Source organism: Dipodomys merriami, unplaced genomic scaffold (assembly GCF_024711535.1).
Source record: "Dipodomys merriami isolate MVZ:Mamm:240054 unplaced genomic scaffold, mDipMer1.0.p SCAF_83, whole genome shotgun sequence".
Taxonomy (NCBI): domain Eukaryota; kingdom Metazoa; phylum Chordata; class Mammalia; order Rodentia; family Heteromyidae; genus Dipodomys; species Dipodomys merriami.
In genome coordinates, this window is record NW_027206435.1 from 464,760 (window position 1) to 475,387 (window position 10,628).

A 10,628-nucleotide genomic window follows, 5' to 3' on the forward strand; every position below is an offset into this window, starting at 1 on the left:
GCTTCCCTTTCTTGGGTGGGTCTTTGCTAGAAAAAGCTTGAAACTAAGGACCGGATCTTATCCCTTGTCTTTGATGTTTAAAGCTAGCACATTATCATTTGAGCCAAAGCTTCACTTCCAACTTTTTTGGGTGTTTAATTGTAGAAAAAGAGTTCTAATGGACTTTGCTGCCAAGGGTGGAATCCAATTGTAGTCCTCAGATCTGTCTCCTGAGGGGATAGGATGAAAAGGATGGAAAATTATCTTTGGCCGGGTGCCAGTAGCTCATGGCTGTCATCCTACGTACTCAGAAGCTGAGATCTGAGGATCACGGTTCAAAGCTATCATGGGGAGGAAAGACCCTGAGACTCATCTCCAATGGACCACCTGAAAACTGAAAGTGGTGCTGTGGCTCAAGTAGTAGAATGCTTGCCTTGAGTTGAAGAGCTCAGGGACAGCACCCAGGCCCAGAATTCAAGCCCCACAACTGCAAAAAAGAAAGAAAGCAAACCATCTTTGCCTGCAAAGGATGGTGGAGGTGTGTGGGGGGGGGAGGAGGAGGATGCTGTAGTTGGGAGACCAGGTGCTGGCATCACTGTACAGACATTTTTTTTTATTTTTTATTTTATTTATTTATTTTATTTTATTTGTGAACATACTGTACAGAGGGGTTACAATTACATGGGCAGGATAATGCGTACAGTTTTTACCAAGCTTTGCAGTCTCCTCCTTTGTTTATCGTTCACATCCCTTCCCAGCCTCCCTCCTCCCCCCCAGTCCCAATCCTTCTCCCCCCCCCCCCCCGCAGACATTGTAAAGCGCGTTATGGACATGACAACTTGTACTTCTCATTGTTGCAACAGGTCCACCTGTATCCTTAAACAACTTGTTTTTCCCCATATCCTCCACAAGTTATACTGACATCAAAAATAGTGAAAGCAGGGGTTATACTGTGGGGGAGGGACATACAAAGCAACAAAGAAATAATCTTATAAATGCGTTAGAGACACATGCATGAAAGAAAAAAACATTAAAATACATATCTAAGGGTTCATTTTCCTAACATCACATTATCTGACCTTTTCCGCTTGACTCATACATATACTACATATTGCAAATAAGGGAAACCATGGGGCCTATGTTTCTCTGGGCCTGGATTACTTCGCTTAATATAATTCTTTCCAAGTCTTTCCATTTCCTAACAAATGGGGCAATGTCATTCTTTCTGATGGAGGCATAGAATTCCATTGTGTACAGACATTTTTAAGAACTCCCCAAGTTTGCCCCAGTTTGAAGCCAGAGCTTCAGGAGGGCTTGGCCTGTGGCAGGCAGGGATTGGGCAAATGGGTGCAAGGGTGGGATTATTGTGTCTGTATTCTCTCCATATAAGGATGGATTTGGATGCTGGGTGACAAAGTCTGAAGTTAAGGGTTGCAAGAAGTGTGTGGCCTGACGAGGATGGGTTTCCTCTGGGTATGTGAAGTTGGCTGAAGCCGGAAGCCGCTGGTGGCTCACAACTGTCATCCTAGCTACTCAGAAGGCTGAGATGTGAAGACCATGGTTCCAAGCCAGCTTGGGAAGAGAAGTCTGTGAGACTTGATGTCAAATGGACCACCAGAGAACAGGATTTGGAGCTGTGGCGCAAGGGATATTTCTCACCTCCAGCTGAAGAGCTGAGGGACAGCGCCCTGGCCGGGAGTTCAAACCCCATGACCAACTACAAAATAAGGGGGGGGCTAAGTTTTCCGCATAGCAGTGTGGACAGTAGGATCTGCCATGTTGCACTATGAGACATTCCAGATATGTGAGAGGCTTACTGGTTTTTCTATAGTGGGTCTAATGTCGGTAGTGCCACCTTCTTGAGGGTAGGATGTGATCCTAATGGAGACAGTCCATGGTTCTGCTCTCAGGGACTGCTGAAGCCTTGGGCTGTCCGTGCGTGTGTGTGTGTGTGTGTGTGTGTGTGTGTGTGTGTGTGTGTGTGTGTGTGTGTGTGTGTGTGTGTGTGTGTGTCTGTGTCTCTGTCTTTGTCTGTGTCTGTGTCTATGTCTGTGTCTGTGTGTGTTTGGTGTTAGAAGAGCTGGGCCTTGAACTCAGGGTCTAGGTGCTGTTCCTGAGCTTCTGTGCTCAAAGCTATTGCTCTGACACTTGAGTCATAGCTCCACCTCTGGCTTTTTGGTAGTTCACTGTAGATAAGAGCCAGACATTCTTTCCAGAATGGGCTGGTTTTGAACCCTGATCTTCAAACCTCAGCCTCCTGAGTAGCAAGGAAGACAAACATGAAGCACCCCTGCAGGTTGTGTGTGTGTGTGTGTGTGTTTGTTTGTTTGTTTGTTTGTGTGTGTGTGTGAGTGTAGAAGTGGGCTGTAATAAGAAGCACTGGACCCTTTGGTAACTTCGGCTTGCGTACTTTGGGGGTACATGGGCTTTGTGGCTGAGGTCTGGGGACCTGGAAGGGTCAGATGCTTAATGGGGACTCAGCACTTAAATTATAAGACCAAGGGATCTGTGTGCCCTGGAGATGTCTACTCGTGCCACGGACAGGCTCTGTTGGGACGGCTGAAGACACCTAGTAGGGGTAACTGGAACAGGTAGGGAGATGGCAAACAGACAACTCACACACAAGAGGAGTGAATGCTGAGTGTGATTTATTGCAGAGGATGACAAGCTTTTATAGAAAAAAGTCTCCATGAGAAAGGGCAAAAGGTTACACAATCTTGTTGCAAGGCTTTGGGTGGTCACCAGCTGGTCGCCTGATCTTGTTCTTGGATGATGAGTTATGACGATAGGTACTTGTTCCAGGCTTTACCTCATCAATCCCATAAGAATAGCAAAGTAAATCGGTTTTGAGATGCTTATCACATATTAACCATTAACCAGAGCATATGGGCAAGGTGTTAGACAGAAAGGCATAAACTCTAGTATTTTATTTTTTCTTCTGCTTAGTTTTGTGCTTCTTTGCAATTCTTTAGAAGGTCCCCAATTTGTTGCCAAAAATCATGATATTCAGTATACTTAGCTAAATCTGGCCATACATCAAATACAGGCTCATAGTGTCTTCTCTGTAACCCTTTCACATAATCGTTTACTCTTCTCCATAGAGGCCTTAACTGTCTCATAAGATCTTCCTTGTTCTTTTTTGATAGTAAGCACCAAGGAGTCCTAGATCTAGCAAGTCTCTCAGTAAATGGAAGAGAGTAATAGGAAATTCTTTCTCCTAAGTAATTTTCCCAACGGTTGCCATCCTTATCATACACACCTGTAAAAGGCTATGGATCTTGGGGAAGTCTTTGAGGCCCTCTTGATAAGGCAGGATCCCACCAGCATCCCCTAATAAGCCACTGCCATCTTCCATCCACCAATCTTTTAGGAATCTTATTTAGTTTTTGGTCTAAATATCCCTCTACATCTTTCTTATCTACAGGATATCTACTGTAGATACTTCAGGATTAAAGGGAAGTCTCCAATAGCCATACACTCTTTCTGCTCTAGCCGTGCCTACAGCTTCTTGTAAATCTCTTACAAACAATTCCTTCTGCTGAAGTGAAGTCATAAAACCCCCAATGCTTTTATTTTCACTTATGACTTGTTTAATAGCCTCCATAAGAGGAGCTTTCAGCGTAACACTTAAATCTGGTGGATTAGTCATATTCTCAGGACACTCATCGGATGTTGGAGTCATCATCACTTCCAAGAAAGAGCCCTGAATAAGAGAATGTTGAGCATGAGTAAGTAGAACAAGCAGCAGGAACAGTAAAAGAATAATGGGCACTCCTATGCAGCGAAGAAAAGAGAAACAGGAACAGGAAAACATCTTTCCAAGGGGCTTGCCAGACTTTCCAGGACGTAGGCCTCTTGGAAGCCCCACTCTCAGATCTGATAGCAGATGTTCCATGCTAAGCAGACTCCACTGGAATAGGCGTGGCATACTCCCTTGGACATGGTTGGTGGCAGAAGGAGCTTGGGAGGACCTGGGGATGGGGCCCGCAGGGGGTGACTCCCCAGGTGGACAGAGAGCATGGCCAGCACTTAGTAAGGATGAGAGCCCTGTTAATATGGAGCACACTCTCATGGTTCAGACTTTGGGTCTTATCATGATGTTTGATGGACGAGGCCAACCGTATTTTAAATGTTGACCTGTGATCTTCAGATCTCAGCCTCCTGAATAACTAGGATTATTGGCATGAGCCTCTGGCACCAGGGCCTCTGATTCTTTTTGGTATATTACAGTTTGAATTCAAGGCTTTAGACTTGCCAGTCAGGTCTTCTAATATGTGAGCCAAGACTTTCTGTCTTGGGCATTTCCGAGTTAGAGTCTCAATATATGCTCAGGCTGGTCTGGATCGGGATTCCCCACTGCTACCTTTCTGGCCAGACCCTGGTTGTAAGAAAATGAATTCACTCTATGTCTATATCGTTTTGGGGATGTCGTTTTGGGGAGTGGGGGCAGTGTGAAGAGGAAAGACCCCAGAACTGACACCTCCTGGGGGACATTTCTTCTTGTTACAGAGCCAAGTCATTGCTGTGTATGACAACGAAGCCGCCAGCAGACTGACCTGGAACAATGCTCAAAGGTATGTAGGCTGTTGAAGTATCAAACCCACCCATGTCTGCTTCCCACTCACAACAAGGGGGAGCAGTGCAGGTGGTCCAGCACTGGCCCTAGGGGATTATACATGGATGGTGGTGGTCAGGTGCCAGTGGTTCCCGCACATCATCCTGGCTATTGGGGAGGTTGAGGGCTGATGGACGTGACTCAAAGCCAGTCCAGGCAGGAGAGTCTGTGAGATTCTTATCTCCCATAAACCAACAACCACCCCCCCACACACAAAGCCAGATTTGGTGCTGTGGCTCAAGTGTTAGAGCCTCAGCCTTGAGTAAAAGAAACTCAGGAATGACATTCAGGCCCTGAATCCAAGCCCTAAGACTCACAAAAAAATAATGAAATAAATGAATAGTGGGCATCTGTTACCTTACTACCAAAAAGGATGGATTCAGTTTTCTCTCTGGTACTTGTATCCAAAGGTAATGGGCTTCTCTTGCTGTTCTTCTAAACTTCTCCTCTCCATTAACTTTCCAGGCTTCAGTTGCAGGATAGAATTCATATCATTCCACTCAATGTGACCTTATGTACCCTCCCCTACCCGCCTTCCTTGGGGTGGGGATCCTGGATGTACTCACCACTGAGAGGATGAGGAACCGGAGAAATAGGGTAGGTATCCCTGAAACTTATACACACGCGCGCGTGCGCGCACACACACACACACACACACACACACACACACACACACACACACACACACACACACACACACACACACACACACACACACACACCCATACTCACCCAGGCCAACTCAGACTAGCCTTTTCCAAAGATACTTCATCTCCTTGGATTAACTGACCTAGGAGAGGAACTTGATTTCCTGTAACTAAGTATTTTAACTAGGGCTTGCTAGTTGACATGAGATAAACAGAAGCTCAAAAGAAAGGCTCTGGTGTCCATCACCTCTGGCTCAGGCTCACACCTGACATCCTGGATACTTGGGAGGCAGACATCTGAGGATCAAAGATTGAAGCCAGCCATGAGCTGGAAAGCTGGTGAGACTCTTCTCTCCATGGAACCACCAAAAAGTCAGAAGTGGAGCTGTGGCTTAAGTGGTAAAGCACCAGCCTTGAGTACAAAAACTCAGAGACGCAGCTCCCAGATCCTCAGTTCAAGCCCACACAAAGAAATGGACCCATCTTGTTGCCCCCAGACTGCCTGGGCCTCCACTGTCCTCTCACGGAGTGTGATACAGCACTGGTCCCTGGTTAGTGTATCAGAGCCTTCAAAAATTGGGTGGTGGAAACCAGGCCTTCTCCTTCATGTGCTTTCAGCCCACACCAGCAGGAAGGGAGAGTGTGACAAGGCCAACAGCCTGCAGAGCAGAGAAGACCCCACTCTGCCAGGGTGATTGGAGCAGGATTCTTAGAAGTGCACTTGAAAAGGGGTCTTGCTTAACAAGGAGTATCTGACAGGAAGCACACAGAGCAAAGATGCTGTACATAAAGGACAACATAGTGGAGCATGTTCACTTCCAGCCAGAGCTGCTGCTGAGAAACTCGGTACAGATGTGCAGGACTGTCCTGAGACACACCTGAGTGGTTACAGAAGAACAGCTATCCAGGGTTGGGATTGTGTCTTAGCAGTACTGGGCTTGCCTAGCGCACAGGAAACCCTGGGTTCAATTCCTAGGTTCCACATACACAGAAAAAGCTGGAAGTGGCAACATGGCTCAGGTGGAAGAGCACTGGCCTGGAGCAAAAGAAGCTTGGGTACAACACCTAAGCCCCGAGGTCAAGACCCAGGACTGTCAACATAAAACAGCACTCCAAGGGTCCTTGGTGACAGTTGGATGGCTATGCCCTGTAGCTCTTAGTAGATCCATCTATTTTATGTGTCACCTTCTTTGACAGAGGGAAGCTGGACACTCCTGCCCTGGCATCTCCTGGACCCAGTTATCAGCAAACCTCCCAACATCTTCCACCAGGACATGGAGTAGCTGGCCCCAGAAATCCTCAGATACTGGTTGAGTGTGGCAGGGGGATACAGGGCAGGCCCCAGAAATCCTAGTGGATCTGATCTGCCCCAGATGACCATGCCTTCCAGAGGAGGCGGTTGGGAGGTTAGAGAGGGGTAGTGATGTGGAAGGGGCACTTTAATGCCTACGGCCCTACCCAGATTCCGAGCCTCCCTTTGCTGTCCCTAAGGGATCTAGAGGAGTGACTAGGTTGGAGTGTCTAGAGGAAGACTAGTTGGAAATTCTAAAGAATGAGACACCATAAACTATGCTCCGATGGCCCATACCTATCATCCTGGCTACTTGGGAGTATCTTGTTTCCCCAACACAGGCAGGAATGTCCCAGGGGAGTCTCATCTCCAATCTCCAAGCAGAAGTGGCACCATGGTTCAAATGGTAGAGCACTGGCCTTGAGCAAAAATCATCATCAGGGACAGTACCCAAGGCCTGAGTTTAAGCCCCTCAGCCAAAAACAAAAACAAAAACAAAAAAAAACAAAAAAAATCCAAAAAAGAAAGACACTCCTTGCCTGCAAGAGATGGTTAAGGAGTGGGGTTACTGTGGTTGGGAGACCAGGTGCTGTCCTCAGGGTACAGAAATTTCTAAGAACTCCCCAGTTTTGCCCAAGGGTGAAGTTACAGCATGGTGGGCTTTGCCTTACCAAGATCTCCAGAGGTCGTGGCCTTTCTTAGGCAGGGAGTAGGCGAATGGGAATAGGGGTGGGAGGGTAGTGTCAATTATATTCTCCCGATCCATAGAAGAATGGTTTTGTATGCTGGTGTCAAAGTCTGAAGGGAAGGGCTGCAGGTGGTTTGTGGCCTGACAAGTTGGGTTTCCCCTGGGTGGGAGAAGGTGGCTGAAGCCAGGCATTGTCAGTGGCTCACAACTGTCATCCTAGTTACTCAGGAGGCTGAGCTCTGAGGATCCAGTTTCAAAGCCAGCTCGGCCAGGAAAATCTGTGAGACTTTTTCTCCAGTGAACTACCAGAAAACCGTAAGTGGTGCTATGGCTCCAGTGGTAGAGCATGCACCTTCAACTGAAGAGCTGAGGGACTGCGCACAAGCCCAAAGTTCAAACCCCATGACCAACAACCAAAAATAAGGTAGCTGAGTTTTCCACATAGCGGTGTGTACAGTAGGAAATGGCATGCTGTGTCATGAGCCATTCCAGACATGTGAGATGCTCTGAGTTTTGTCTATAGTTGGTCTGAGGATGGTAGTGCCATCTTCTCAAGGGTTGGGGTATTCAGTTGCTCAGGGACTGCTGAGGCCTTGGGCTACCCATGTGATGTGTGTGTGTGTGTGTGTGTGTGTGTGTGTGTGTGTGTGTGTGTGTATTTTTCCATCATCTTTCTCTGTCCCCTTCATTGGTGCCTGTTTGCCTCTTTCTGACCTCACATGGTGCCCCTCCTGCACAGCAACCTTGCCTTTAGCCCCTTATCAGGGTCTACAATGAGTCTTAAATTGCCAGAGACCTGCATATTTCAGCTTTTCTTTGGGGCCCAAATCCAGTTGTCCATGTTTTTGGCCACCTCCAGGGGATCCTGGGTTAGCAGGGCAGGTGGCATAGGTTCTCCCCCGACACAGGGTGTGGGGGGCGGGGGCTCAGTCATGTGATGTCCTATCATTTTCCTCAGCTGGTCCTCTGGCTGCATGTCCCTTCCTGAAGGCTGGTAGTGGAGTGGGAGAAGGGTGGTTGTCTGTGGCTCTGGACAACTCAAGCATGAAAGCTGACTGAAGGCCGCCCAACCAAGGATTTTCCGGGGCTACATGAGAGGTGAGGCCAAGGTGGCTTGGAAGTATCTGTCGGTGTCTAGGAAATGTCATTGTACCTTACCAAGGAAAGTCTATCTTCCAGCCCCAGCTGGGCCTCTCTAGGTCCTTCTAGACAATTCTGGATGCCCAGAACACAGAAGCACAGACTTTAGATTCCAGGGCTAGAGAACTGGTGGATGAGAGACTGGTATGAGAGACTGGTATGGCCAATACCTCAATGTTCTGGGGCATTAGCCTTGACCTGGCTATGACCCCCTTGTGTATGTTCACTTCTTAATCCAGTGTTGGCCACACACCAGCCTTTTGTGGCAGTGCTGTGGAAGTGGCAGGAGTGGAAGTGAGATCTAGGATAACCAAAATCTGGATATAGGGCCTGTGGGGATGGGGATGGCAAAGGTTGTCTATTAAGAAAAACATCTCAGATCTGGAACTCAGGGCCTAGGCACTGTCCCTGAGCTAACACACTACCACTTGAGCCACAGCTCACCTTTCATCTTTTTTAGTAGTTTAGCGGAGAGAAGAGTCTCGTGGACTTTGCTGCCTGGGCTGGCTTCAAGCTGCCATTTTAAGAGCTCAGCCTCTGAGTAGCTGGGGTTGCTGGTATGAGCCATTGGCAGCTGCTAAGGATGTTACCGTGTGTATGTGTGTGTACGTGCACATGTAAGTGTGTGTGTGTTTGTGTGTGTGTGTGTGTGTATGTGTGTGTTTGTGTTTACCAGGGCTTGAACTCAGAGCCTAGGTGGTATCCTTTAGCTTGTTTGCACAAGGTTGGTGCTGTACCACTTGAACTAGGATATCTCTGCTTCCCAGCTTTTTGGTGATTCATTTGAGAGAAGAGTCTACCCAGGCTAGCTTTGAATCTTGATTGATCCTCAGGTGTCACTCTTGAGTAGCTAGGATTATAGACATGAGCCACTGGCATCCAGCTACAAAGATGTCTTCTCATACTCTCTTCTGTTCTAACACATTGTCTGCTTGCCCTGGCCTAGATCCTCTCACCTCTACATCAGCTCCCAGCAGCCGCTGACTGTGTGGAGAACATAAAGCTCAAAATTAATCCTATTTCTTTGTCCTCTGGGAAGGGAATGTTTCCTCTGAAGCCTGGTTTAGGAGGGGAAGCTGCAGATGGGTACTCGGCTTGGAGAGAAGTACTCTGTTTTAGTCAAGAAGGAAAGTGTGGCCAGATGCTAATAGCTGATTATGTCCTATTCCTAGCTCCTCAGGAGGCTGAGATGTGAGGATTACCATTCAGAGCCAGTCCAGCTAGAAAAGTGTGTGAGACTCTCTTCTGCAAATAACCACTCAAAAGCTGGAAGAAAAGCTATGGCTCAAGTAGTAGAGTGGTAGCCTTGAACGAAAAAACTGAGGGACAGAGCCCAGGCCTTGAGTTCAAGCCCTAGCACCAAGATGCATGGGTGTGCGTGCACACACGCACATGCTCACACACACATATACACACAGACACCCAGACACAGACACACACACACACACACACACACACACACACACACACACACACGAGCTGAGCTAGAACTGGGGGCAGTCCTGAGGCATAGTCATAGTCACAGTAAACTCTCAAAGTAGATCAAGTGCTTTCTCCCTAAGTCCTTCTTGGGCTGAGTGGGTCTGGGCCATGGCAGTAAGTTCCATTGAATCTGCCCCTCCATCTGTGCACGGGGACACAGGACCAAGGGAAGGACACTATGGATGCTCGTTGTAGTCAGTCCAAGATTGCAGACCTTCATCTGTCCCCAAGCAGTGGAGAGGAAAGCAGGGTTCTGAGCCCTGGGACTCCTGGGATAGCAACTGCTACAAGCATCAGCCAGCCAGCTGTGGATACCTGAGCCTACAAGTCTTTCATGAGCCCACACCTGCCCAAGGTGTGCCTGACAGAGTCACAAACTTGTGATACCCGCATGAGTGGGCATTACCTGCTGTGCCATCTTGCAGCTCCTGGCCCTCCTGGCCCAGAACCGTGGTCTGAAATGTCGGTTTACTGTTCAGATGCACACTGCACCCATGACGGATGCCATTCTGATGACCCGGCTGATGACCTCCATGCCCCAAGGCGGGAACCTTCTCGATACTGTGGCCTGTTCCATACACAAAGGCCGCCAAAGAGACTGCTCTGAAGACACCTAGACATTGGGAGACCTGACCCTCAGGGGCCCATTGGAAAGCACTCTGCCTAGAGCCACAGAGTGAGCTCCAAACAGGTGTTTGTCAAGGGGCTCAAACTCTGGGCCTGGGCACTGTAGCTCAGCTCTTCAGCTTACCATTTGATCCACAGCACCTCTTCCAGATTTCTGGT